This window comes from Rhipicephalus microplus, chromosome 3 (genome assembly GCF_043290135.1).
Source record: "Rhipicephalus microplus isolate Deutch F79 chromosome 3, USDA_Rmic, whole genome shotgun sequence".
Classification (NCBI taxonomy): Eukaryota; Metazoa; Arthropoda; class Arachnida; order Ixodida; family Ixodidae; genus Rhipicephalus; species Rhipicephalus microplus.
The window spans coordinates 188,879,644-188,904,845 of record NC_134702.1 but is presented as its reverse complement, the minus strand read 5'-3'; the positions used below and the strand labels follow the sequence as shown (position 1 = coordinate 188,904,845).

General features: G+C 43.8%; 40 non-coding genes across 40 annotated transcripts; all 40 read left to right on the top strand.

Annotated features, from left to right (window-relative positions):
- Positions 1–138: 138 nt before the first annotated feature.
- Positions 139–210, top strand: TRNAA-UGC (transfer RNA alanine (anticodon UGC)). Its single transcript has one exon. It is a non-coding gene; the product is annotated as a tRNA-Ala (tRNA).
- A 273-nt stretch (positions 211–483) lies between these two features.
- Positions 484–555, top strand: TRNAA-UGC (transfer RNA alanine (anticodon UGC)). Its single transcript has one exon. It is a non-coding gene; the product is annotated as a tRNA-Ala (tRNA).
- A 274-nt stretch (positions 556–829) lies between these two features.
- On the top strand, positions 830–901 carry TRNAA-UGC (transfer RNA alanine (anticodon UGC)). The gene has a single exon. It is a non-coding gene; the product is annotated as a tRNA-Ala (tRNA).
- Positions 902–1,521: 620 nt separating this feature from the next.
- On the top strand, positions 1,522–1,593 carry TRNAA-UGC (transfer RNA alanine (anticodon UGC)). Its single transcript has one exon. It is a non-coding gene; the product is annotated as a tRNA-Ala (tRNA).
- Positions 1,594–1,868: 275 nt separating this feature from the next.
- On the top strand, positions 1,869–1,939 carry TRNAA-UGC (transfer RNA alanine (anticodon UGC)). Its single transcript has one exon. It is a non-coding gene; the product is annotated as a tRNA-Ala (tRNA).
- A 273-nt stretch (positions 1,940–2,212) lies between these two features.
- On the top strand, positions 2,213–2,284 carry TRNAA-UGC (transfer RNA alanine (anticodon UGC)). The gene has a single exon. It is a non-coding gene; the product is annotated as a tRNA-Ala (tRNA).
- A 620-nt stretch (positions 2,285–2,904) lies between these two features.
- On the top strand, positions 2,905–2,976 carry TRNAA-UGC (transfer RNA alanine (anticodon UGC)). The gene has a single exon. It is a non-coding gene; the product is annotated as a tRNA-Ala (tRNA).
- Positions 2,977–3,250: 274 nt separating this feature from the next.
- Positions 3,251–3,322, top strand: TRNAA-UGC (transfer RNA alanine (anticodon UGC)). The gene has a single exon. It is a non-coding gene; the product is annotated as a tRNA-Ala (tRNA).
- Positions 3,323–3,596: 274 nt separating this feature from the next.
- On the top strand, positions 3,597–3,668 carry TRNAA-UGC (transfer RNA alanine (anticodon UGC)). The gene has a single exon. It is a non-coding gene; the product is annotated as a tRNA-Ala (tRNA).
- A 620-nt stretch (positions 3,669–4,288) lies between these two features.
- On the top strand, positions 4,289–4,360 carry TRNAA-UGC (transfer RNA alanine (anticodon UGC)). Its single transcript has one exon. It is a non-coding gene; the product is annotated as a tRNA-Ala (tRNA).
- A 272-nt stretch (positions 4,361–4,632) lies between these two features.
- TRNAA-UGC (transfer RNA alanine (anticodon UGC)) lies at positions 4,633–4,704 on the top strand. Its single transcript has one exon. It is a non-coding gene; the product is annotated as a tRNA-Ala (tRNA).
- A 274-nt stretch (positions 4,705–4,978) lies between these two features.
- Positions 4,979–5,050, top strand: TRNAA-UGC (transfer RNA alanine (anticodon UGC)). Its single transcript has one exon. It is a non-coding gene; the product is annotated as a tRNA-Ala (tRNA).
- A 619-nt stretch (positions 5,051–5,669) lies between these two features.
- On the top strand, positions 5,670–5,741 carry TRNAA-UGC (transfer RNA alanine (anticodon UGC)). The gene has a single exon. It is a non-coding gene; the product is annotated as a tRNA-Ala (tRNA).
- Positions 5,742–6,015: 274 nt separating this feature from the next.
- TRNAA-UGC (transfer RNA alanine (anticodon UGC)) lies at positions 6,016–6,087 on the top strand. Its single transcript has one exon. It is a non-coding gene; the product is annotated as a tRNA-Ala (tRNA).
- Positions 6,088–7,397: 1,310 nt separating this feature from the next.
- On the top strand, positions 7,398–7,469 carry TRNAA-UGC (transfer RNA alanine (anticodon UGC)). The gene has a single exon. It is a non-coding gene; the product is annotated as a tRNA-Ala (tRNA).
- A 274-nt stretch (positions 7,470–7,743) lies between these two features.
- TRNAA-UGC (transfer RNA alanine (anticodon UGC)) lies at positions 7,744–7,815 on the top strand. The gene has a single exon. It is a non-coding gene; the product is annotated as a tRNA-Ala (tRNA).
- Positions 7,816–8,089: 274 nt separating this feature from the next.
- Positions 8,090–8,161, top strand: TRNAA-UGC (transfer RNA alanine (anticodon UGC)). The gene has a single exon. It is a non-coding gene; the product is annotated as a tRNA-Ala (tRNA).
- Positions 8,162–8,435: 274 nt separating this feature from the next.
- Positions 8,436–8,507, top strand: TRNAA-UGC (transfer RNA alanine (anticodon UGC)). The gene has a single exon. It is a non-coding gene; the product is annotated as a tRNA-Ala (tRNA).
- A 274-nt stretch (positions 8,508–8,781) lies between these two features.
- Positions 8,782–8,853, top strand: TRNAA-UGC (transfer RNA alanine (anticodon UGC)). Its single transcript has one exon. It is a non-coding gene; the product is annotated as a tRNA-Ala (tRNA).
- Positions 8,854–9,474: 621 nt separating this feature from the next.
- TRNAA-UGC (transfer RNA alanine (anticodon UGC)) lies at positions 9,475–9,546 on the top strand. Its single transcript has one exon. It is a non-coding gene; the product is annotated as a tRNA-Ala (tRNA).
- Positions 9,547–9,820: 274 nt separating this feature from the next.
- Positions 9,821–9,892, top strand: TRNAA-UGC (transfer RNA alanine (anticodon UGC)). Its single transcript has one exon. It is a non-coding gene; the product is annotated as a tRNA-Ala (tRNA).
- A 274-nt stretch (positions 9,893–10,166) lies between these two features.
- TRNAA-UGC (transfer RNA alanine (anticodon UGC)) lies at positions 10,167–10,238 on the top strand. The gene has a single exon. It is a non-coding gene; the product is annotated as a tRNA-Ala (tRNA).
- A 620-nt stretch (positions 10,239–10,858) lies between these two features.
- On the top strand, positions 10,859–10,930 carry TRNAA-UGC (transfer RNA alanine (anticodon UGC)). The gene has a single exon. It is a non-coding gene; the product is annotated as a tRNA-Ala (tRNA).
- Positions 10,931–11,203: 273 nt separating this feature from the next.
- On the top strand, positions 11,204–11,275 carry TRNAA-UGC (transfer RNA alanine (anticodon UGC)). The gene has a single exon. It is a non-coding gene; the product is annotated as a tRNA-Ala (tRNA).
- A 274-nt stretch (positions 11,276–11,549) lies between these two features.
- TRNAA-UGC (transfer RNA alanine (anticodon UGC)) lies at positions 11,550–11,621 on the top strand. The gene has a single exon. It is a non-coding gene; the product is annotated as a tRNA-Ala (tRNA).
- Positions 11,622–12,587: 966 nt separating this feature from the next.
- TRNAA-UGC (transfer RNA alanine (anticodon UGC)) lies at positions 12,588–12,659 on the top strand. Its single transcript has one exon. It is a non-coding gene; the product is annotated as a tRNA-Ala (tRNA).
- A 619-nt stretch (positions 12,660–13,278) lies between these two features.
- On the top strand, positions 13,279–13,350 carry TRNAA-UGC (transfer RNA alanine (anticodon UGC)). The gene has a single exon. It is a non-coding gene; the product is annotated as a tRNA-Ala (tRNA).
- Positions 13,351–13,969: 619 nt separating this feature from the next.
- On the top strand, positions 13,970–14,041 carry TRNAA-UGC (transfer RNA alanine (anticodon UGC)). The gene has a single exon. It is a non-coding gene; the product is annotated as a tRNA-Ala (tRNA).
- A 274-nt stretch (positions 14,042–14,315) lies between these two features.
- TRNAA-UGC (transfer RNA alanine (anticodon UGC)) lies at positions 14,316–14,387 on the top strand. Its single transcript has one exon. It is a non-coding gene; the product is annotated as a tRNA-Ala (tRNA).
- A 274-nt stretch (positions 14,388–14,661) lies between these two features.
- TRNAA-UGC (transfer RNA alanine (anticodon UGC)) lies at positions 14,662–14,733 on the top strand. Its single transcript has one exon. It is a non-coding gene; the product is annotated as a tRNA-Ala (tRNA).
- A 620-nt stretch (positions 14,734–15,353) lies between these two features.
- TRNAA-UGC (transfer RNA alanine (anticodon UGC)) lies at positions 15,354–15,425 on the top strand. The gene has a single exon. It is a non-coding gene; the product is annotated as a tRNA-Ala (tRNA).
- A 273-nt stretch (positions 15,426–15,698) lies between these two features.
- Positions 15,699–15,770, top strand: TRNAA-UGC (transfer RNA alanine (anticodon UGC)). Its single transcript has one exon. It is a non-coding gene; the product is annotated as a tRNA-Ala (tRNA).
- A 274-nt stretch (positions 15,771–16,044) lies between these two features.
- TRNAA-UGC (transfer RNA alanine (anticodon UGC)) lies at positions 16,045–16,116 on the top strand. Its single transcript has one exon. It is a non-coding gene; the product is annotated as a tRNA-Ala (tRNA).
- Positions 16,117–16,390: 274 nt separating this feature from the next.
- On the top strand, positions 16,391–16,462 carry TRNAA-UGC (transfer RNA alanine (anticodon UGC)). The gene has a single exon. It is a non-coding gene; the product is annotated as a tRNA-Ala (tRNA).
- A 274-nt stretch (positions 16,463–16,736) lies between these two features.
- Positions 16,737–16,808, top strand: TRNAA-UGC (transfer RNA alanine (anticodon UGC)). Its single transcript has one exon. It is a non-coding gene; the product is annotated as a tRNA-Ala (tRNA).
- A 274-nt stretch (positions 16,809–17,082) lies between these two features.
- On the top strand, positions 17,083–17,154 carry TRNAA-UGC (transfer RNA alanine (anticodon UGC)). Its single transcript has one exon. It is a non-coding gene; the product is annotated as a tRNA-Ala (tRNA).
- A 965-nt stretch (positions 17,155–18,119) lies between these two features.
- Positions 18,120–18,191, top strand: TRNAA-UGC (transfer RNA alanine (anticodon UGC)). Its single transcript has one exon. It is a non-coding gene; the product is annotated as a tRNA-Ala (tRNA).
- A 274-nt stretch (positions 18,192–18,465) lies between these two features.
- TRNAA-UGC (transfer RNA alanine (anticodon UGC)) lies at positions 18,466–18,537 on the top strand. Its single transcript has one exon. It is a non-coding gene; the product is annotated as a tRNA-Ala (tRNA).
- A 274-nt stretch (positions 18,538–18,811) lies between these two features.
- Positions 18,812–18,883, top strand: TRNAA-UGC (transfer RNA alanine (anticodon UGC)). The gene has a single exon. It is a non-coding gene; the product is annotated as a tRNA-Ala (tRNA).
- Positions 18,884–19,157: 274 nt separating this feature from the next.
- On the top strand, positions 19,158–19,229 carry TRNAA-UGC (transfer RNA alanine (anticodon UGC)). Its single transcript has one exon. It is a non-coding gene; the product is annotated as a tRNA-Ala (tRNA).
- Positions 19,230–25,202: the final 5,973 nt, after the last annotated feature.

Genomic DNA, 25,202 nt, shown 5'->3' with positions numbered 1-25,202 from the left:
GCTTTTCTCAATGATGAAAAAAACTGTATCAGGAGGCAATGCCGAGATGATTTTGTTTATTTCAACTAATTGATTATTTATTGTTTGAACAAGCTGATGAGCACCAAGAAACTCGTTAATGAGTGCTCCAAAAGTAACGGGGGTGTAGCTCAGTGGTAGAGCGCTCGCTTTGCATGTGAGAAGTTCCGGGTTCAATCCCCGGCACATCCAAAGCACTCTCAACTTTAGCGGTATCTTTTTTTATTGCCTGTTGTAATACTACGGCACCACGAGTTACCGGTGCGCATATCATAAAATACATTTCATCGAACAGCGCTGCCATTTTCTTTGACTACAGAAATATGCGGCTTTCCTCAATGATGAAAATCTGTATCAGCCGGCAATGACGAGATGATTTTGTTTATTTCAACTAATTGATTACTTTATTGTTTGAACAAGGTGATGAGCAACAAGAAACTTGTTAATGAGTGCTCCAGATGTAACGGGGGTGTAGCTCAGTGGTAGAGCGCTCGCTTTGCATGTGAGAAGTTCCGCGTTCAATCCCCGGCACCTCCAAATTGCTCTCGACTTTAGCGGTATCTTTTTATATTGCCTGTTGAAATACTACGGCACCACGAGTTACCGGTGCGCATATCATGAAATACATTTCGTTGAACAGCGCTGCCATTTTCTTTGACTAAAGAAATATGCGGCTTACCTCAGTGATGAAAAAACTGTATCAGGGGGCATTGATGAGATGATTTTGTTTATTTCAACTAATTGATTAATTTATTGTTTGAACAAGCTGATGAGCACCAAGAAACTCGTTAATGAGTGCTCCAGATGTAACGGGGGTGTAGCTCAGCGGTAGAGCGCTCGCTTTGCATGTGAGAAGTTCCGCGTTCAATCCCCGGCACCTCCAAATCGCTCTCGACTTTAGCGGTATCTTTTTATATTGCCTGTTGTAATACTACGGCACCACGAGTTACCGGTGCGCATAACGTTAAATACATTTCGTTGAACAGCGCTGCCATTTTCTTTGGCTATAGAAATATGCGGCTTACCTCAATGATGAAAAAACTGTATCAGGGGGCATTGACGAGATGATTTTGTTTATTTCAACTAATTGATAAATTTATTGTTTGAACAAGCTGATGAGCACCAAGAAACTCGTTAATGAGTGCTCCAGATGTAACGGGGGTCTAGCTCAGTGGTAGAACGCTCGCTTTGCATGTGAGAAGTCCCGGGTTCAAGCCTCGGCCCCTCCAAAGCGCTCTCGACTTTAGCGGTATCTTTTTTTATTGCCTGTTGTAATACTATGACACCACGAGTTACCGGTGCGCATATCATGAAGTACATTTCATCGAACAGCGCTGCCATTTTCTTTGACTATAGAGATAAGCGGCTTTCCTCAATGATGAAGAAACTGTATCAGGCACCAATGACGAGATGATTTTGTTTATTTCAACTATTGAATTATATTATTGTTAGAACAAGCTAATGAGCACCAAGAAACTCGTTAATGAGTGCTCCAAAAGTAACGGGGGTGTAGCTCAGTGGTAGAGCGCTCGCTTTGCATGTGAGAAGTTCCGCGTTCAATCCTCGGCACCTCCAAAGCGCTCTCGACTTGAGCGGTATCTTTTTTGATTGCCTGTTGTAATACTTACGGCACCACGAGTTATCGGTGCGCATATCATGAAATACATTTCATCGAACAGCACTGCCATTTTCTTTGACTATAGAAATATGCGGCTTTCCTCAATGATGAAAAAACTGTATCAGGCAGCAATGACGAGATGATTTTGTCTATTTCAACTATTGAATTATTTTATTGTTAGAACAAGCTGATGAGCACCAAGAAACTCGTTAATGAGTGCTCCAAATGTAACGGGGGTGTAGCTCAGTGGTAGAGCGCTCGCTTTGCATGTGAGAAGTCCCGGGTTCAATCTCGGCACCTCCAAAGCGCTCTCGACTTTAGCGGTATCTTTTTTGATTGCCTGTTGTAATACTACGGCACCACGAGTTACTGGTGCGCATATCATGAAATACAATTCATCGAACAGCGCTGCCATTTTCTTTGACTATAGAAATATGCGGCTTTCCTCAATGCTGAAAAAACAGCATCAGGCGGCAATGACGAGATGATTTTGTTTATTTGAACTAATGAATTATTCATTGTTAGAACAAGCTGATGAGCACCAAGAAACTTGTTAATGAGTGCTCCAGATATAACGGGGGTGTAGCTCAGTGGTAGAGCGCTCGCTTTGCATGTGAGAAGTCCCAGGTTCAAACCCCGGAACCTCCAAAGCAATCTCGACTTTAGCGGTATCTTTTTATATTGCCTGTTGAAATACTACGGCACCACGAGTTACCGGCGCGCATAACATTAAATACATTTTGTTGAACAGCGCTGCCATTTTCTTTGACTAAAGAAATATGCGGCTTACCTCAATGATGAAAAAACTGTATCAGGGGGCAATGACGAGATGATTTTGTTGATTTCAACTAATTGATTAATTTATTGTTTGAACAAGCTGATGAGCACCAAGAAACTCGGTAATGAGTGCTCCAGATGTAACAGGGGTGTAGCTCAGTGGTAGAGCGCTCGCTTTGCATGTGAGAAGTCGCAGGTTCAAACCCCGGCACCTCCAAAGTGCTCTCGACTTTAGCGGTATCTTTCTTTATTGCCTGTTGTAATACTACGGCACCACGAGTTACCGGTGCGCAAAACATGAAATACATTTCATCAAACAGCACTGCCACTTTCTTTGACTATAGAGATAAGCGGCTTTTCTCAATGATGAAAAAAACTGTATCAGGAGGCAATGCCGAGATGATTTTGTTTATTTCAACTAATTGATTATTTATTGTTTGAACAAGCTGATGAGCACCAAGAAACTCGTTAATGAGTGCTCCCAAAGTAACGGGGGTGTAGCTCAGTGGTAGAGCGCTCGCTTTGCATGTGAGAAGTTCCGGGTTCAATCCCCGGCACATCCAAAGCACTCTCAACTTTAGCGGTATCTTTTTTTATTGCCTGTTGTAATACTACGGCACCACGAGTTACCGGTGCGCATATCATAAAATACATTTCATCAAACAGCGCTGCCATTTTCTTTGACTACAGAAATATGCGGCTTTCCTCAATGATGAAAAAACTGTATCAGCCGGCAATGACGAGATGATTTTGTTTATTTCAACTAATTGATTACTTTATTGTTTGAACAAGGTGATGAGCAACAAGAAACTCGTTAATGAGTGCTCCAGATGTAACGGGGGTGTAGCTCAGCGGTAGAGCGCTCGCTTTGCATGTGAGAAATCTCGGGTTCAATCCCCGGCACCTCCAAAGCGCTCTCGACTTTAGCGGTATCTTTTTTTATTGCCTGTTGTAATACTACGGCACCACGAGTTACCGGTGCGCATAACATGAAATACATTTCATCAAACAGCGCTGCCATTTTATTTGACTATAGAAATATGCGGCTTTCCTCAATGATGAAAAAACTGTATCAGGCGGCAATGACGAGATGATTTTGTTTATTTCAACTAATTAATTAATTTATTGTTTGAACAAGCTGATCAGCATCAAGAAACTCGTTAATGAGTGCTCCAGATGTAACGGGGGTGTAGCTCAGTGGTAGAGCGCTCCCTTTGCATGTGAGAAGTCCCGGGTTCAAGCCCCGGCACCTCCAAATCGCTCTCGACTTTAGTGGTATTTTCTTATATTGCCTGTTGTAATACTACGGCACCACGAGTTACCGGTGCGCATAACGTTAAATACATTTCGTTGAACAGCGCTGCCATTTTCTTTGACTAAAGAAATATGTGGCTTACCTCAATGATGAAAAAACTGTATCAGGGGGCGATGACGAGATGATTTTGTTTAATTCAACTAATTGATTAATTTATTGTTTGAACAAGCTGATGAGCACCAAGAAACTCGTTAATGAGTGCTCCAGATGTAACGGGGGTGTAGCTCAGCTTTAGAGCGCTCGCTTTGCATGTGAGAAGTTCCGGGTTTAATCCCCGGCACCTCCAAAGCGCTCTCGACTTTAGCGGTATCGTTTTTTATTGCCTCTTGTAATACTACGGCACCACGAGTTACCGGTGCGCATAACATGAAATACATTTCATCGAACAGCGCTGCCATTTTCTTTGACTATAGAAATATGCGGCTTTCCTCAATGATGAAAAAACTGTATCAGCCGGCAATGACGAGATGATTTTGTTTATTTCAACTAATTGATTAATTTATTGTTAGAACAAGCTGATGAGCACCAAGAAACTCGTTAATGAGTGCTCCAGATGTAACGGGGGTGTAGCTCAGTGGTAGAGCGCTCGCTTTGCATGTGAGAAGTTCCGCGTTCAATCCCTGGCACCTCCAAAGCGCTCTCGACTTTAGCGGTATCTTTTTTGATTGCCTGTTGTAATACTACGGCACCATGAGTTACCGGTGCGCATATCATGAAATACATCTCATCGAACAGCGCTGCAATTTGTTTGACTAAAGAAATATGTGGCTTACTCAATGATGAAAAAACTGTATCAGGGGGCATTGACGAGATGATTTTGTTTATTTCAACTAATTGATTAATTCATTGTTAGAACAAGCTGATGAGCAACAAGAAACTTGTTAATGAGTGCTCCAGATGTAACGGGGGTGTAGCTCAGTGGTAAAGCGCTCGCTTTGCATGTGAGAAGTTCCGCGTTCAATCCCCGGCACCTCCAAATCGCTCTCGACTTTAGCGGTATCTTTTTATATTGCCTGTTGAAATACTACGGCACCACGAGTTACTGGTGCGCATATCATGAAATACATTTCATCGAACAGCGCTGCCATTTTCTTTGTCTATAGAAATATGCGGCTTTCCTCAATGATGAAGAAACTGTATCAGGCACCAATGACGAGATGATTTTGTTTATTTCAACTATTGAATTATTTTATTGTTAGAACAAGCTAATGAGCACCAAGAAACTCGTTAATGAGTGCTCCAGATGTAACGGGGGTGTAGCTCAGTGGTAGAGCGCTCGCTTTGCATGTGAGAAGTCCCGGGTTCAAGCCCCAGCCCCTCCAAATCGCTCTCGACTTTAGTGGTATTTTCTTATATTGCCTGTTGTAATACTACGGCACCACGAGTTACCGGTGCGCATAACGTTAAATACATTTCGTTGAACAGCGCTGCCATTTTCTTTGGCTAAAGAAATATGCGGCTTACCTCAATGATGAAAAAACTGTATCAGGGGGCATTGACGAGATGATTTGTTTATTTCAAATTATCGATTAATTTTTTGTTTGAACAAGCTGATGAGCACCAAGAAACTCGTTAATGAGTGCTCCAGATGTAACGGGGGTGTAGCTCAGCGGTAGAGCGCTCGCTTTGCATGTGAGAAGTTTCGCGTTCAATCCCCGGCACCTCCAAATCGCTCTCGACTTTAGCGGTATCTTTTTATATTGCCTGTTGAAATACTACGGCACCACGAGTTACCGGTGCGCATATCATGAAATACATTTCATCGAACAGCGCTGCCATTTTCTTTGACTATAGAAATATGCGGCTTTCCTCAATGATGAAGAAACTGTATCAGGCACCAATGACGAGATGATTTTGTTTATTTCAACTATTGAATTATTTTATTGTTAGAACAAGCTAATGAGCACCAAGAAACTCGTTAATGAGTGCTCCAGATGTAACGGGGGCGTAGCTCAGTGGTAGAGCGCTCGCTTTGCATGTGAGAAGTCCCGGGTTCAAGCCCCAGCCCCTCCAAATCGCTCTCGACTTTAGTGGTATTTTCTTTAATTGCCTGTTGTAATACTACGGCACCACGAGTTACCGGTGCGCATATCATGAAATACATTTCATCGAACAGCGCTGCCATTTTCTTTGACTATAGAAATATGCGGCTTTCCTCAATGATGAAGAAACTGTATCAGGCACCAATGACGAGATGATTTTGTTTATTTCAACTATTGAATTATTTTATTGTTAGAACAAGCTAATGAGCACCAAGAAACTTGTTAATGAGTGCTCCAGATGTAACGGGGGTGTAGCTCAGTGGTAGAGCGCTCGCTTTGCATGTGAGAAGTCCCGGGTTCAAGCCCCAGCCCCTCCAAATCGCTCTCGACTTTAGTGGTATTTTCTTATATTGCCTGTTGTAATACTACGGCACCACGAGTTACCGGTGCGCATAACGTTAAATACATTTCGTTGAACAGCGCTGCCATTTTCTTTGGCTAAAGAAATATGCGGCTTACCTCAATGATGAAAAAACTGTATCAGGGGGCATTGACGAGATGATTTTGTTTATTTCAACTAATTGATTAATTTATTGTTTGAACAAGCTGATGAGCACCAAGAAACTCGTTAATGAGTGCTCCAGATGTAACGGGGGTCTAGATCAGTGGTAGAACGCTCGCTTTGCATGTGAGAAGTCCCGGGTTCAAGCCCCGGCCCCTCCAAAGCGCTCTCGACTTTAGCGGTATCTTTTTTTATTGCCTGTTGTAATACTATGACACCACGAGTTACCGGTGCGCATATCATGAAGTACATTTCATCGAACAGCGCTGCCATTTTCTTTGACTATAGAGATAAGCGGCTTTCCTCAATGATGAAGAAACTGTATCAGGCACCAATGACGAGATGATTTTGTTTATTTCAACTATTGAATTATTTTATTGTTTGAACAAGCTGATGAGCACCAAGAAACTCGTTAATGAGTGCTCCAGATGTAACGGGGGTCTAGCTCAGTGGTAGAACGCTCGCTTTGCATGTGAGAAGTCCCGGGTTCAAGCCCCGGCCCCTCCAAAGTGCTCTCGACTTTAGCGGTATCTTTTTTTATTGCCTGTTGTAATACTATGACACCACGAGTTACCGGTGCGCATATCATGAAGTACATTTCATCGAACAGCGCTGCCATTTTCTTTGACTATAGAAATATGCGGCTTTCCTCAATGATAAAAAAACTGTATCAGGCAGCAATGACGAGATGATTTTGTCTATTTCAACTATTGAATTATTTTCTTGTTAGAACAAGCTAATGAGCACCAAGAAACTCGTTAATGAGTGCTCCAAATGTAACGGGGGTGTAGCTCAGTGGTAGAGCGCTCGCTTTGCATGTGAGAAGTCCCGGGTTCAATTTCGGCACCTCCAAAGCGCTCTCGACTTTAGCGGTATCTTTTTTGATTGCCTGTTGTAATACTACGGCACCACGAGTTACCGGTGCGCATATCATGAAATACATTTCATCGAACAGCGCTGCAATTTGTTTGACTAAAGAAATATGTGGCTTACCTCAATGATGAAAAAACTGTATCAGGGGGCATTGACGAGATGATTTTGTTTATTTCAACTAATTGATTAATTCATTGTTAGAACAAGCTGATGAGCAACAAGAAACTTGTTAATGAGTGCTCCAGATGTAACGGGGGTGTAGCTCAGTGGTAGAGCGCTCGCTTTGCATGTGAGAAGTTCCGCGTTCAATCCCCGGCACCTCCAAATCGCTCTCGACTTTAGCGGTATCTTTTTATATTGCCTGTTAAAATACTACGGCACCACGAGTTACTGGTGCGCATATCATGAAATACATTTCATCGAACAGCGCTGCCATTTTCTTTGACTATAGAAATATGCGGCTTTCCTCAATGATGAAGAAACTGTATCAGGCACCAATGACGAGATGATTTTGTTTATTTCAACTATTGAATTATTTTATTGTTAGAACAAGCTAATGAGCACCAAAAAACTCGTTAATGAGTGCTCCAGATGTAACGGGGGTGTAGCTCAGTGGTAGAGCGCTCGCTTTGCATGTGAGAAGTCCCGGGTTCAAGCCCCAGCCCCTCCAAATCGCTCTCGACTTTAGTGGTATTTTCTTATATTGCCTGTTGTAATACTACGGCACCACGAGTTACCGGTGCGCATAACGTTAAATACATTTCGTTGAACAGCGCTGCCATTTTCTTTGGCTAAAGAAATATGCGGCTTACCTCAATGATGAAAAAACTGTATCAGGGGGCATTGACGAGATGATTTTGTTTATTTCAAATTATCGATTAATTTTTTGTTTGAACAAGCTGAAGAGCACCAAGAAACTCGTTAATGAGTGCTCCAGATGTAACGGGAGTGTAGCTCAGCGGTAGAGCGCTCGCTTTGCATGTGAGAAGTTCCGCGTTCAATCCCCGGCACCTCCAAATCGCTCTCGACTTTAGCGGTATCTTTTTATATTGCCTGTTGAAATACTACGGCACCACGAGTTACCGGTGCGCATATCATGAAATACATTTCATCGAACAGCGCTGCCATTTTCTTTGACTATAGAAATATGCGGCTTTCCTCAATGATGAAGAAACTGTATCAGGCACCAATGACGAGATGATTTTGTTTATTTCAACTATTGAATTATTTTATTGTTAGAACAAGCTAATGAGCACCAAGAAACTCGTTAATGAGTGCTCCAGATGTAACGGGGGTGTAGCTCAGTGGTAGAGCGCTCGCTTTGCATGTGAGAAGTCCCGGGTTCAAGCCCCAGCCCCTCCAAATCGCTCTCGACTTTAGTGGTATTTTCTTATATTGCCTGTTGTAATACTACGGCACCACGAGTTACCGGTGCGCATAACGTTAAATACATTTCGTTGAACAGCGCTGCCATTTTCTTTGGCTAAAGAAATATGCGGCTTTCCTCAATGATGAAAAAACTGTATCAGCCGGCAATGACGAGTTGATTTAGTTTATTTCAACTAATTGATTAATTTATTGTTAGAACAAGCTGATGAGCACCAAGAAACTCGTTAATGAGTGCTCCAGATGTAACGGGGGTGTAGCTCAGTGGTAGAGCGCTCGCTTTGCATGTGAGAAGTTCCGCGTTCAATCCCTGGCACCTCCAAAGCGCTCTCGACTTTAGCGGTATCTTTTTTGATTGCCTGTTGTAATACTACGGCACCACGAGTTACCGGTGCGCAAAACATGAAATACATTTCATCAAACAGCACTGCCACTTTCTTTGACTATAGAGATAAGCGGCTTTTCTCAATGATGAAAAAAAACTGTATCAGGAGGCAATGCCGAGATGATTTTGTTTATTTCAACTAATTGATTATTTATTGTTTGAACAAGCTGATGAGCACCAAGAAACTCGTTAATGAGTGCTCCAAATGTAACGGGGGTGTAGCTCAGTGGTAGAACGCTCGCTTTGCATGTGAGAAGTTCCGCGTTCAAGCCCCGGCACCTCCAAAGCAATCTCGACTTTAGCGGTATCTTTTTATATTGCCTGTTGAAATACTACGGCACCACGAGTTACCGGTGCGCATATCATAAAATACATTTCGTTCAACAGCGCTGCCGTTTTCTTTGACTAAAGAAATATGCGGCTTACCTCAATGATGAAAAAACTGTATCAGGGGGCATTGACGAGATGATTTTGTTTATTTCAACTAATTGATTAATTCATTGTTAGAACAAGCTGATGAGCAACAAGAAACTTGTTAATGAGTGCTCCAGATGTAACGGGGGTGTAGCTCAGTGGTAGAGCGCTCGCTTTGCATGTGAGAAGTTCCGCGTTCAATCCCCGGCACCTCCAAATCGCTCTCGACTTTAGCGGTATCTTTTTATATTGCCTGTTGAAATACTACGGCACCACGAGTTACCGGTGCGCATATCATGAAATACATTTCGTTGAACAGCGCTGCCATTTTCTTTGACTAAAGAAATATGCGGCTTACCTCAATGATGAAAAAATTTTATCAGGGGGCATTGACGAGATGATTTTGTTTATTTCAACTAATTGATTAATTAATTGTTTGAACAAGCTGATGAGCACCAAGAAACTCGTTAATGAGTGCTCCAGATGTAACGGGGGTGTAGCTCAGTGGTAGAGCGCTCGCTTTGCATGTGAGAAGTTCCGCGTTCAATCCCCGGCACCTCCGAATCGCTCTCGACTTTAGCGGTATCTTTTTATATTGCCTGTTGAAATACTACGGCACCACGAGTTACCGGTGCGCATATCATGAAATACATTTCGTTGAACAGCGCTGCCCTTTTCTTTGACTAAAGAAATATGCGGCTTACCTCAATGATGAAAAAACTGTATCAGGGGGCATTGACGAGATGACTTTGTTTATTTCAACTAATTGATTAATTCATTGTTAGAACAAGCTGATGAGCAACAAGAAACTTGTTAATGAGTGCTCCAGATGTAACGGGGGTGTAGCTCAGTGGTAGAGCGCTCGCTTTGCATGTGAGAAGTTCCGCGTTCAATCCCCGGCACCTCCAAATCGCTCTCGACTTTAGCGGTATCTTTTTATATTGCCTGTTGAAATACTACGGCACCACGAGTTACCGGTGCGCATATCATGAAATACATTTTGTTGAACAGCGCTGCCATTTTCTTTGACTAAAGAAATATGCGGCTTACCTCAATGATGAAAAAACTGTATCAGGGGGCAATGACGAGATGATTTTGTTGATTTCAACTAATTGATTAATTAGTTGTTTGAACAAGCTGATGAGCACCAAGAAACTCGTTAATGATTGCTCCAGATGTAACAGGGGTGTAGCTCAGTGGTAGAGCGCTCGCTTTGCATGTGAGAAGTCGCAGGTTCAAACCCCGGCACCTCCAAAGTGCTCTCGACTTTAGCGGTATCTTTCTTTATTGCCTGTTGTAATACTACGGCACCACGAGTTACCGGTGCGCAAAACATGAAATACATTTCATCAAACAGCACTGCCACTTTCTTTGACTATAGAGATAAGCGGCTTTTCTCAATGATGAAAAAAACTGTATCAGGAGGCAATGCCGAGATGATTTTGTTTATTTCAACTAATTGATTATTTATTGTTTGAACAAGCTGATGAGCACCAAGAAACTCGTTAATGAGTGCTCCAAAAGTAACGGGGGTGTAGCTCAGTGGTAGAGCGCTCGCTTTGCATGTGAGAAGTTCCGGGTTCAATCCCCGGCACATCCAAAGCACTCTCAACTTTAGCGGTATCTTTTTTTATTGCCTGTTGTAATACTAGGGCACCACGAGTTACCGGTGCGCATATCATAAAATACATTTCATCAAACAGCGCTGCCATTTTCTTTGACTACAGAAATATGCGGCTTTCCTCAATGATGGAAATCTGTATCAGCCGGCAATGACGAGATGATTTTGTTTATTTCAACTAATTGATTACTTTATTGTTTGAACAAGGTGATGAGCAACAAGAAACTTGTTAATGAGTGCTCCAGACGTAACGGGGGTGTAGCTCAGTGGTAGAGCGCTCGCTTTGCATGTGAGAAGTTCCGCGTTCAATCCCCGGCACCTCCAAATCGCTCTCGACTTTAGCGGTATCTTTTTATATTGCCTGTTGAAATACTACGGCACCACGAGTTACCGGTGCGCATATCATGAAATACATTTCGTTGAACAGCGCTGCCATTTTCTTTGACTAAAGAAATATGCGGCTTACCTCAATGATGAAAAAACTGTATCAGGGGGCATTGATGAGATGATTTTGTTTATTTCAACTAATTGATTAATTTATTGTTTGAACAAGCTGATGAGCACCAAGAAACTCGTTAATGAGTGCTCCAGATGTAACGGGGGTGTAGCTCAGCGGTAGAGCGCTCGCTTTGCATGTGAGAAGTTCCGCGTTCAATCCCCGGCACCTCCAAATCGCTCTCGACTTTAGCGGTATCTTTTTATATTGCCTGTTGTAATACTACGGCACCACGAGTTACCGGTGCGCATATCATGAAATACATTTCATCGAACAGCGCTGCCATTTTCTTTGACTATAGAAATATGCGGCTTTCCTCAATGATGAAGAAACTGTATCAGGCACCAATGACGAGATGATTTTGTTTATTTCAACTATTGAATTATTTTATTGTTAGAACAAGCTAATGAGCACCAAGAAACTCGTTAATGAGTGCTCCAGATGTAACGAGGGTGTAGCTCAGTGGTAGAGCGCTCGCTTTGCATGTGAGAAGTCCCGGGTTCAAGCCCCAGCCCCTCCAAATCGCTCTCGACTTTAGTGGTATTTTCTTATATTGCCTGTTGTAATACTACGGCACCACGAGTTACCGGTGCGTATAACGTTAAATACATTTCGTTGAACAGCGCTGCCATTTTCTTTGGCTATAGAAATATGCGGCTTACCTCAATGATGAAAAAACTGTATCAGGGGGCATTGACGAGATGATTTTGTTTATTTCAACTAATTGATAAATTTATTGTTTGAACAAGCTGATGAGCACCAAGAAACTCGTTAATGAGTGCTCCAGATGTAACGGGGGTCTAGCTCAGTGGTAGAACGCTCGCTTTGCATGTGAGAAGTCCCGGGTTCAAGCCTCGGCCCCTCCAAAGCGCTCTCGACTTTAGCGGTATCTTTTTTTATTGCCTGTTGTAATACTATGACACCACGAGTTACCGGTGCGCATATCATGAAGTACATTTCATCGAACAGCGCTGCCATTTTCTTTGACTATAGAGATAAGCGGCTTTCCTCAATGATGAAGAAACTGTATCAGGCACAAATGACGAGATGATTTTGTTTATTTCAACTATTGAATTATATTATTGTTAGAACAAGCTAATGAGCACCAAGAAACTCGTTAATGAGTGCTCCAAAAGTAACGGGGGTGTAGCTCAGTGGTAGAGCGCTCGCTTTGCATGTGAGAAGTTCCGCGTTCAATCCTCGGCACCTCCAAAGCGCTCTCGACTTTAGCGGTATCTTTTTTGATTGCCTGTTGTAATACTTACGGCACCACGAGTTACCGGTGCGCATATCATGAAATACATTTCATCGAACAGCACTGCCATTTTCTTTGACTATAGAAATATGCGGCTTTCCTCAATGATGAAAAAACTGTATCAGGCAGCAATGACGAGATGATTTTGTCTATTTCAACTATTGAATTATTTTATTGTTAGAACAAGCTGATGAGCACCAAGAAACTCGTTAATGAGTGCTCCAAATGTAACGGGGGTGTAGCTCAGTGGTAGAGCGCTCGCTTTGCATGTGAGAAGTCTCGGGTTCAATCTCGGCACCTCCAAAGCGCTCTCGACTTTAGCGGTATCTTTTTTGATTGCCTGTTGTAATACTACGGCACCACGAGTTACTGGTGCGCATATCATGAAATACAATTCATCGAACAGCGCTGCCATTTTCTTTGACTATAGAAATATGCGGCTTTCCTCAATGCTGAAAAAACAGCATCAGGCGGCAATGACGAGATGATTTTGTTTATTTGAACTAATGAATTATTCATTGTTAGAACAAGCTGATGAGCACCAAGAAACTTGTTAATGAGTGCTCCAGATATAACGGGGGTGTAGCTCAGTGGTAGAGCGCTCGCTTTGCATGTGAGAAGTCCCAGGTTCAAACCCCGGAACCTCCAAAGCAATCTCGACTTTAGCGGTGTCTTTTTATATTGCCTGTTGAAATACTACGGCACCACGAGTTACCGGCGCGCATAACATTAAATACATTTTGTTGAACAGCGCTGCCATTTTCTTTGACTAAAGAAATATGCGGCTTACCTCAATGATGAAAAAACTGTATCAGGGGGCAATGACGAGATGATTTTGTTGATTTCAACTAATTGATTAATTTATTGTTTGAACAAGCTGATGAGCACCAAGAAACTCGGTAATGAGTGCTCCAGATGTAACAGGGGTGTAGCTCAGTGGTAGAGCGCTCGCTTTGCATGTGAGAAGTCGCAGGTTCAAACCCCGGCACCTCCAAAGTGCTCTCGACTTTAGCGGTATCTTTCTTTATTGCCTGTTGTAATACTACGGCACCACGAGTTACCGGTGCGCAAAACATGAAATACATTTCATCAAACAGCACTGCCACTTTCTTTGACTATAGAGATAAGCGGCTTTTCTCAATGATGAAAAAACTGTATCAGGAGGCAATGCCGAGATGATTTTGTTTATTTCAACTAATTGATTATTTATTGTTTGAACAAGCTGATGAGCACCAAGAAACTCGTTAATGAGTGCTCCAAAAGTAACGGGGGTGTAGCTCAGTGGTAGAGCGCTCGCTTTGCATGTGAGAAGTTCCGGGTTCAATCCCCGGCACATCCAAAGCACTCTCAACTTTAGCGGTATCTTTTTTTATTGCCTGTTGTAATACTACGGCACCACGAGTTACCGGTGCGCATATCATAAAATACATTTCATCAAACAGCGCTGCCATTTTCTTTGACTACAGAAATATGCGGCTTTCCTCAATGATGAAAAAACTGTATCAGCCGGCAATGACGAGATGATTTTGTTTATTTCAACTAATTGATTACTTTATTGTTTGAACAAGGTGATGAGCAACAAGAAACTCGTTAATGAGTGCTCCAGATGTAACGGGGGTGTAGCTCAGCGGTAGAGCGCTCGCTTTGCATGTGAGAAATCTCGGGTTCAATCCCCGGCACCTCCAAAGCGCTCTCGACTTTAGCGGTATCTTTTTTTATTGCCTGTTGTAATACTACGGCACCACGAGTTACCGGTGCGCATAACATGAAATACATTTCATCAAACAGCGCTGCCATTTTCTTTGACTATAGAAATATGCGGCTTTCCTCAATGATGAAAAAACTGTATCAGGCGGCAATGACGAGATGATTTTGTTTATTTCAACTAATTAATTAATTTATTGTTAGAACAAGGTGATGAGCATCAAGAAACTCGTTAATGAGTGCTCCAGATGTAACGGGGGTGTAGCTCAGTGGTAGAGCGCTCCCTTTGCATGTGAGAAGTCCCGGGTTCAAGCCCCGGCACCTCCAAATCGCTCTCGACTTTAGTGGTATTTTCTTATATTGCCTGTTGTAATACTACGGCACCAGGAGTTACCGGTGCGCATAACGTTAAATACATTTCGTTGAACAGCGCTGCCATTTTCTTTGACTAAAGAAATATGTGGCTTACCTCAATGATGAAAAAACTGTATCAGGGGGCAATGACGAGATGATTTTGTTTAATTCAACTAATTGATTAATTTATTGTTTGAACAAGCTGATGAGCACCAAGAAACTCGTTAATCAGTGCTCCAGATGTAACGGGTGTGTAGCTCAGCTTTAGAGCGCTCGCTTTGCATGTTAGAAGTTCCGGGTTCAATCCCCGGCACCTCCAAAGCGCTCTCGACTTTAGCGGTATCGTTTTTTATTGCCTATTGTAATACTACGGCACCACGAGTTACCGGTGCGCATAACATGAAATACATTTCATCGAACAGCGCTGCCATTTTCTTTGACTATAGAAATATGCGGCTTTCCTCAATAATGAAAAAACTGTATCAGCCGGCAATGACGAGATGATTTTGTTTATTTCAACTAATTGATTAATTTATTGTTAGAACAAGCTGATGAGCACCAAGAAACTCGTTAATGAGTGCTCCAGATGTAACGGGGGTGTAGCTCAGTGGTAGAGCGCTCGCTTTGCATGTGAGAAGTTCCGCGTTCAATCCCTGGCACCTCCAAAGCGCTCTCGACTTTAGCGGTATCTTTTTTGATTGCCTGTTGTAATACTACGGCACCACGAGTTACCGGTGCGCATATCATGAAATACATTTCATCGAACAGCGCTGCAATTTGTTTGACTAAAGAAATATGTGGCTTACCTCAATGATGAAAAAACTGTATCAGGGGGCATTGACGAGATGATTTTGTTTATTTCAGCTAATTGATTAATTCATTGTTAGAACAAGCTGATGAGCAACAAGAAACTTGTTAATGAGTGCTCCAGATGTAACGGGGGTGTAGCTCAGTGGTAAAGCGCTCGCTTTGCATGTGAGAAGTTCCGCGTTCAATCCCCGGCACCTCCAAATCGCTCTCGACTTTAGCGGTATCTTTTTATATTGCCTGTTGAAATACTACGGCACCACGAGTTACTGGTGCGCATATCATGAAATACATTTCATCGAACAGCGCTGCCATTTTCTTTGTCTATAGAAATATGCGGCTTTCCTCAATGATGAAGAAACTGTATCAGGCACCAATGACGAGATGATTTTGTTTATTTCAACTATTGAATTATTTTATTGTTAGAACAAGCTAATGAGCACCAAGAAACTCGTTAATGAGTGCTCCAGATGTAACGGGGGTGTAGCTCAGTGGTAGAGCGCTCGCTTTGCATGTGAGAAGTCCCGGGTTCAAGCCCCAGCCCCTCCAAATCGCTCTCGACTTTAGTGGTATTTTCTTATATTGCCTGTTGTAATACTACGGCACCACGAGTTACCGGTGCGCATAACGTTAAATACATTTCGTTGAACAGCGCTGCCATTTTCTTTGGCTAAAGAAATATGCGGCTTACCTCAATGATGAAAAAACTGTGTCAGGGGGCATTGACGAGATGATTTTGTTTATTTCAAATTATCGATTAATTTTTTGTTTGAACAAGCTGATGAGCACCAAGAAACTCGTTAATGAGTGCTCCAGATGTAACGGGGGTGTAGCTCAGCGGTAGAGCGCTCGCTTTGCATGTGAGAAGTTCCGCGTTCAATCCCCGGCACCTCCAAATCGCTCTCGACTTTAGCGGTATCTTTTTATATTGCCTGTTGAAATACTACGGCACCACGAGTTACCGGTGCGCATATCATGAAATACATTTCATCGAACAGCGCTGCCATTTTCTTTGACTATAGAAATATGCGGCTTTCCTCAATGATGAAGAAACTGTATCAGGCACCAATGACGAGATGATTTTGTTTATTTCAACTATTGAATTATTTTATTGTTAGAACAAGCTAATGAGCACCAAGAAACTCGTTAATGAGTGCTCCAGATGTAACGGGGGTGTAGCTCAGTGGTAGAGCGCTCGCTTTGCATGTGAGAAGTCCCGGGTTCAAGCCCCAGCCCCTCCAAATCGCTCTCGACTTTAGTGGTATTTTCTTTAATTGCCTGTTGTAATACTACGGCACCACGAGTTACCGGTGCGCATATCATGAAATACATTTCATCGAACAGCGCTGCCATTTTCTTTGACTATAGAAATATGCGGCTTTCCTCAATGATGAAGAAACTGTATCAGGCACCAATGACGAGATGATTTTGTTTGTTTCAACTATTGAATTATTTTATTGTTAGAACAAGCTAATGAGCACCAAGAAACTCGTTAATGAGTGCTCCAGATGTAACGGGGGTGTAGCTCAGTGGTAGAGCGCTCGCTTTGCATGTGAGAAGTCCCGGGTTCAAGCCCCAGCCCCTCCAAATCGCTCTCGACTTTAGTGGTATTTTCTTATATTGCCTGTTGTAATACTACGGCACCACGAGTTACCGGTGCGCATAACGTTAAATACATTTCGTTGAACAGCGCTGCCATTTTCTTTGGCTAAAGAAATATGCGGCTTACCTCAATGATGAAAAAACTGTATCAGGGGGCATTGACGAGATGATTTTGTTTATTTCAACTAATTGATTATTTATTGTTTGAACAAGCTGATGAGCACCAAGAAACTCGTTAATGAGTGCTCCAGATGTAACGGGGGTCTAGCTCAGTGGTAGAACGCTCGCTTTGCATGTGAGAAGTCCCGGGTTCAAGCCCCGGCCCCTCCAAAGCGCTCTCGACTTTAGCGGTATCTTTTTTTATTGCCTGTTGTAATACTATGACACCACGAGTTACCGGTGCGCATATCATGAAGTACATTTCATCGAACAGCGCTGCCAATTTCTTTGACTATAGAGATAAGCGGCTTTCCTCAATGATGAAGAAACTGTATCAGGCACCAATGACGAGATGATTTTGTTTATTTCAACTATTGAATTATTTTATTGTTTGAACAAGCTGATGAGCACCAAGAAACTCGTTAATGAGTGCTCCAGATGTAACGGGGGTCTAGCTCAGTGGTAGAACGCTCGCTTTGCATGTGAGAAGTACCGGGTTCAAGCCCCGGCCCCTCCAAAGCGCTCTCGACTTTAGCGGTATCTTTTTTTATTGCCTGTTGTAATACTATGACACCACGAGTTACCGGTGCGCATATCATAAAGTACATTTCATCGAACAGCGCTGCCATTTTCTTTGACTATAGAAATATGCGGCTTTCCTCAATGATAAAAAAACTGTATCAGGCAGCAATGACGAGATGATTTTGTCTATTTCAACTATTGAATTATTTTCTTGTTAGAACAAGCTAATGAGCACCAAGAAACTCGTTAATGAGTGCTCCAGATGTAACGGGGGTGTAGCTCAGTGGTAGAGCGCTCGCTTTGCATGTGAGAAGTCCCGGGTTCAAGCCCCAGCCCCTCCAAATCGCTCTCGACTTTAGTGGTATTTTCTTATATTGCCTGTTGTAATACTACGGCACCACGAGTTACCGGTGCGCATAACGTTAAATACATTTCGTTGAACAGCGCTGCCATTTTCTTTGGCTAAAGAAATATGCGGCTTACCTCAATGATGAAAAAACTGTATCAGGGGGCATTGACGAGATGATTTTGTTTATTTCAAATTATCGATTAATTTTTTGTTTGAACAAGCTGATGAGCACCAAGAAACTCGTTAATGAGTGCTCCAGATGTAACGGGGGTGTAGCTCAGTGGTAGAGCGCTCGCTTTGCATGTGAGAAGTCCCGGGTTCAAGCCCCAGCCCCTCCAAATCGCTCTCGACTTTAGTGGTATTTTCTTATATTGCCTGTTGTAATACTACGGCACCACGAGTTACCGGTGCGCATATCATGAAATACATTTCGTTGAACAGCGCTGCCATTTTCTTTGACTAAAGAAATATGCGGCTTACCTCATTGATGAAAAAACTGTATCAGGGGGCATTGACGAGATGATTTTGTTTATTTCAAATTATCGATTAATTTTTTGTTTGAACAAGCTGATGAGCACCAATAAACTCGTTAATGAGTGCTCGAGATGTAACGGGGGTGTAGCTCAGCGGTAGAGCGCTCGCTTTGCATGTGAGAAATCTCGGGTTCAATCCCCGGCACCTCCAAAGCGCTCTCGACTTTAGCGGTATCTTTTTTTATTGCCTGTTGTAATACTACGGCACCACGAGTTACCGGTGCGCATAACATGAAATACATTTCATCAAACAGCGCTGCCATTTTCTTTGACTATAGAAATATGCGGCTTTCCTCAATGATGAAAAAACTGTATCAGGCGGCAATGACGAGATGATTTTGTTTATTTCAACTAATTAATTAATTTATTGTTAGAACAAGCTGATGAGCATCAAGAAACTCGTTAATGAGTGCTCCAGATGTAACGGGGGTGTAGCTCAGTGGTAGAGCGCTCCCTTTGCATGTGAGAAGTCCCGGGTTCAAGCCCCGGCACCTCCAAATTGCTCTCGACTTTAGTGGTATTTTCTTATATTGCCTGTTGTAATACTACGGCACCACGAGTTACCGGTGCGCATAACGTTAAATACATTTCGTTGAACAGCGCTGCCATTTTCTTTGACTAAAGAAATATGTGGCTTACCTCAATGATGAAAAAACTGTATCAGGGGGCAATGACGAGATGATTTTGTTTATTTCAACTAATTGATTAATTTATTGTTTGAACAAGCTGATGAGCACCAAGAAACTCGTTAATGAGTGCTCCAGATGTAACGGGGGTGTAGCTCAGTGGTAGAACGCTTGCTTTGCATGTGAGAAGTCCCGGGTTCAAGCCCCGGCCCCTCCAAAGCGCTCTCGACTTTAGCGGTATCTTTTTTTATTGCCTGTTGTAATACTATGACACCACGAGTTACCGGTGCGCATATCATGAAGTACATTTCATCGAACAGCGCTGCCATTTTCTTTGACTATAGAGATAAGCGGCTTTCCTCAATGATGAAGAAACTGTATCAGGCACCAATGACGAGATGATTTTGTTTATTTCAACTATTGAATTATTTTATTGTTAGAACAAGCTGATGAGCACCAAGAAACTCGTTAATGAGTGCTCCAAATGTAACGGGGAAGAAGCTCAGTGGTAGAGCGCTCGCTTTGCATGTGAGAAGTCCCGGGATAAATTCCCGGCACCTCCAAATCGCTCTCGACTTTAGCGGTATCTTTTTTTATTGCCAGTTGTAATACTACGGCACCACGAGTTACCGGTGCGCATATCAAGAAATACATTTCATCGAACAGCGCTGCCATTTTCTTTGGCTATAGAAACATGCGGCTTTCCTCAATGATGAAAAAAACTGTATCAGACAGCACTGACGAGACGATTTTGCTTATTTCAACTAATTGATTATTTTGTTGTTTGAACAAGCTGATGTGCACCAAGAAACTTGTTAATGTGTGCCCCAGATGTAATGGGGGTGTAGCTCAGTGGTCATTCCACTTCCGGCTTTCGAGCGATAAGGTCGCGGAATGTTCGGCTCCGAGGGGCGTTATCAGCCGCCCTACCGGGCCGCGGTAACAGGGTTTTTGCGCCTAGCGCCGACGATTATCAGGTGATTCTGCCCCATCTGCCTTCCGGACGTATCGCTGCGAATACCGTTTTCATGCATGGTGATCCGAGAGCCCGGCCTTACCGCGTCGAAGATTACCGGGACACTTTGGCCAAGCTTGGTGCGCTCGACGACGTTTTGGCGTTGGGGGCGTATCAAATGAACCACGTATGGGCTGTGACACTGACGAGTGCTGAGGCTGCTCGGAAGTTGCTCTCCGCCATCGATGTGAAGGTAAAGGATCGCCCACGTTTGCTCATTGACCCAAATAACCGCGAGGTTCGCTTGAAGCTTCACTGGTTGCTGCACGGCGTGACCGACGAAGACGTGCGTGTTGCCTTGACTCCCTATGGGAAAGCATTCGAAGTGAAAAGGGAGAAGTGGCGAGCACCGGGCATCACTGAAAAGGGCTCAACGACGCGGTCTGTGGGGCTAAAGCTGCACTCCGACGTCAAGGTGGATGACATTCCGAACCAGCTCAAGATTGCCGGAGAGCTGACTCTCGTTGTCGTTCCGGGCCGTGCACCGTTGTGCCTACGGTGCAAGAGTACCGGACACATACGTCGCGACTGCCGAGTACCCCGCTGCAGTCGTTGTCGCCGCTTCGGCCACGAAGACGACGACTGCGCGAAGACATATGCCAGTGTGACCGGACCAGCGCAGGAAAGTGATGCACTGGGGCACCTCATGGACGAAGCAGACTCGGAAGAAACAGCAGGAGTTAACCCAAACTCTGCTGTGGAAGATGGGTCGTCATGCCGTCAAGAAGAGGGCGTGTGTGAAGCACCAGGTAAGCCCGACGCCGGGCTTCCATACGAAGGCGTAGGAGAAAGCAGTGAAAAGGTGGATGCAAGCAGCACCGGTGACACGTTTCTTGGCTTAGCAGACGAGACCCCCTCCGAGGCTGAACCGATGACTGGGATTGAAAGCGACAGTGGCATTGTGACGGGGAAGCGTCCCCGTGACGAAGGGAAAAAAGACAAGGGCACCACTGCTGCCTCGCCGGACGAACCACCCGCCAAAACGACTCCCGCTCGGCGGCCTCTCATCCGGCCATGGCCAAACATTTCGTCGGAGCGCAAGACGGCGGAAACGCTGCCTTCGCCAACTTAAAGACTGTACTGGGACAAGGCGTTCAGGAAAGAATTGCAGTTGTAAGGTAAGCGCCATGCCACTGGGTTTTTCGTAGCCTTACAATGGTGCAAATAGAAAATTCAATGCGTGTGGCCACTTTAAATGTGCGTGGCCTGGCCTCACGGAGAAAACAATGCCAGCTTTATCGGCTAGTAAGTGATCTTGAACTTGACATACTGGAAGTCCAAGAGACTAAAGTCCATGGGGACGATGAAACTGGGGGCATGGTGCGCCAATTCTTGCCGCGGTATTCTGCTATAGTTAGCCATGCCATTGGGACTACTTCCGGTTGCATTTTGTTCGGCAGACAGAGTCTGGGTGCTAAAGTAGAAGCCTCAACGTCATGTCCGCCTGGTCGGCTCATTGTTTGTGATCTTTTGTTTTCGGGATTGGAACGACGCGTAAAATGCTTGTACGCACCGACTGTCACTGACGAAAGACGCATATTTTTCGAACAACTAAAGCAGTATACCAAATGTAATAGGCTCCTAATCAATATTGGCGATTTCAACTGCGCCCTTTCAGCCAAAGACAAAACTAGCGAACGACATTACAGGGATGCAAGTACGGCGGTCTTAAGCGATACAGTAAGAGAACATGGTTTGGAGGATGTGGCTAAATGTCTCGGTGGTGGCCGGACTATGCAGTACACCCACTTTCAGGCAGCCAGCCACGCCCGACTAGGTAGGGCGTACGTGAGTGTTGAATTGGTATCGCTTTGCAAACATACCGTGTTAACGCCGTTTCATTTAGTGACCACTGCTTGGTTAGCTTTGTAGTAGCTAGCACGAAAGAAACGAAAAGGCCTTCGAGTGGCAACTATGGAAATTGAATTCCAATCTGCTGAGTGATGAAAAATTTATGAAGGAAGTAATGACGGAAGTTAAAAAAATGAAAGTTCGCAGTAAAAAGACGTTTAGAGAAAACTGGGAGTACTCAAGCAGGTCGTTAAATTGAAGGCTTTGGAACGCTCGAGCGCTATAAGCAGAGAAAAAGGAGAAGAAAAGCTGATGCGCAGAAACCTGGAAAAATTGCTCCTCGAAGAATGTAGAATGCCCGGCATGTTTCTTGAAGATGTTCGCGCGTTGAAAAGTAAAATTGAGCGGTTCGATGTCGAAAGATACCGCGGTGCTATCGTTCGGGCAAGAGCCGAGCGACTGATAATGACAGAAGCACCGTCAAAAAGGGCGTTGGGCTCAGAAAAGTGGCATGCGCGACGTAATCAGATAACAGAAATTGAACACGAGGGTGAAGTCAGCGATGTCGCTGATGTTATCGAGCGTGCTTTCTTCGAGCACTTCAATGGTTTATTCCCCGCCAGCTCAGTTGATGTCGATCGCTTTAAAAAATATTTTTTACCGCTGATGCCAAAGCTTGACAATGATACAAAAGAAATATTGGATGAACCCATTTCGGAAGAAAAAGTTACCAGTGCTATTGAAAGTATGCATCCGGGGAAATCGCCTGGCCCTGATGGTCTGACTTCCACCTTTTATAAGTGTTTCAAGTTAGAAATGACACCAGTCTTAGCCGACGTTTTTAATGAGGCATTCGAGCTGAAAATATTACCCCCGTCCTTTTCATCATCTCACACCGTTCTTATACCAAAATCGGAAGACCCCGTTGCACTGCGCAGAGTAAATTCTTACCGCCCAATCTGCCTCACTAATGGAGATTACAAGATATTCATGAAAATCCTAGCTAAAAGGTTGCAAACAGTCATTACGGAGCTCGTGGGGCCGCATCAGACGTGCGGCATTAAAGGTCGAACTATCCTCACGAATATACACGCAGCCCGGAGCATTCCTCGAATGTTGCGACGCTATTGGTGCGCGAGTCGCAATGCTGCAAATCGACCTCTAGAAGGCTTTTGACAGGGTGCCTCATGAAATTCTGCTGTGCACCCTAGATTATGTGAATTTAGAGAAAATAATCAAATAGGGGGTTTTCATGGCGTACCGAGACTTCTCAACGCGGCTAATCGTTAACAAGGTGGTGGGGAAGCGCATCCCAGTCAAGCGTTCGGTCCGTCAGGGTTGTCCTCTCTCACCACTATTGTTTTGTTTGTACATAGAGTCCTTTTGTTTGAGTGTCATAGAGAATGACTGCGTCCGTGGGTTTAAGCTGCACGAGGTTGAAGTCCGGCTGTTGGCTTATGCGGACGATATTGCCATTTTTTGCGCGGACTCTGACAGCATAACAGATGCTGTCAAATGCGTTACTAACTTCTGTGCTGCAAGTGGCAGCGCTGTAAACTGGGTAAAATGCCTTGGCTTTTGGCACGGTGACTTGGCAGAAACCCCAGACAGTTTTGCCAGCATAAGGTTTGTTACGACACCGGTGAAATACTTGGGTGCCCCCCTCGAATGCTACAAAGACAGCGATTCGTACTGGAGGAGCCAAGTGAGTAACCTGCGGGAAAGAGTGAACAAGTGGAATGGCTGGAATTGGTCTGTTTTCTAAAGCCACAATTTGCAACATATTTTTAGTGAGTAAAATTTGGTATATCTTACAAGTCTTAAATTGTTCAAGGGTAAACATCCAAAAATTTCACCGTGTGTTCGCTGTCTTTGTGTGGGAATCGTCTTGGGAAAGATCGAGTCGGACCAATTTATTCCTTCGAGTGCGAAATGGAGGATGGGGCTTGTCGCATTTGTTTTTAAGACAGGTAGTCAATCGATTTTGTTTCTTTATAGACGTCGACAACCCATTCCTTCGCACTGTCTGTCGACTTCGCCGAAGGCAACACTTGCCTAACATGGTTGTATCAACCTGCAGCGTACCTGGTGGTGTTTATGGCTTTCTCCGCGAAGTTGTACTTTCTTGTAGGTTTCTGTCAGTGCGGTTTTCACTTGAATACTTGAGTCAAGTCCGACGAAGAAAGTTGTACAAGGACCTATGTGATGTGTTTTTACCAGTCCCTTTGTATCGGTCCCATTAAAATGTATGCCATGGCCACACTGTACTAAAGAGCGTCAAGGCGATGAAAATATCGCCAGGTGCTTAGAATTTCTTTTTTAAATTACATACCGGTACGCTGACCGTCAAAACCTGCATGGCTGCAAAGGGGTTTTACGTCCCTTGTGGCACGCATTGCATAATATGCAGAAAGGAGGAGACAATTGAGCATGTATTCATTGACTGCTGGGATGCTTTCTTTGGGACGTGCTCCAGCGCACGATCAAAAAAGATTTCCCCGTTGATGCACATGGCATCCGCTATTTGCAAATACAAAGTGACGACAGTACCCCATATGATATGATAATGCTTATGGCTCTTCATAGCATTTGGAAATCCAGGATGGCAGCCATGCACTTTGATGTAGATGCACGAGCGCCCACCCAGTACTTCAAAGAGTATATAAGAAATTTTGTGGATGAACAAAAGTTGCAGGAATTCACCCCAGAGGGGTTGCCGCGCGTCGAATTACTATCGACGATAAAAACATTTTAACAGATGCGTGGCCACATCATTTGAGCCACGGTTTTTACAACGTTTTGGATTGTGTTGTGTTATTATCTGTTAATATGAGTATTGTTTACGTGAGCCGAAAACAGGCAATAAAAATATGTAGCTCAGTGGTAGAGCGCTCGCTTTGCATGTGAGAAGTCCAGGGTTCAAACCCCGGCACCTCCAAATCGCTCTCGACTTTAGCGGTATCTTTTTTTATTGCCTGTTGTAATACTACGGCACCACGAGTTACCGGTGCGCATATAATGAAATACATTTCATCGAA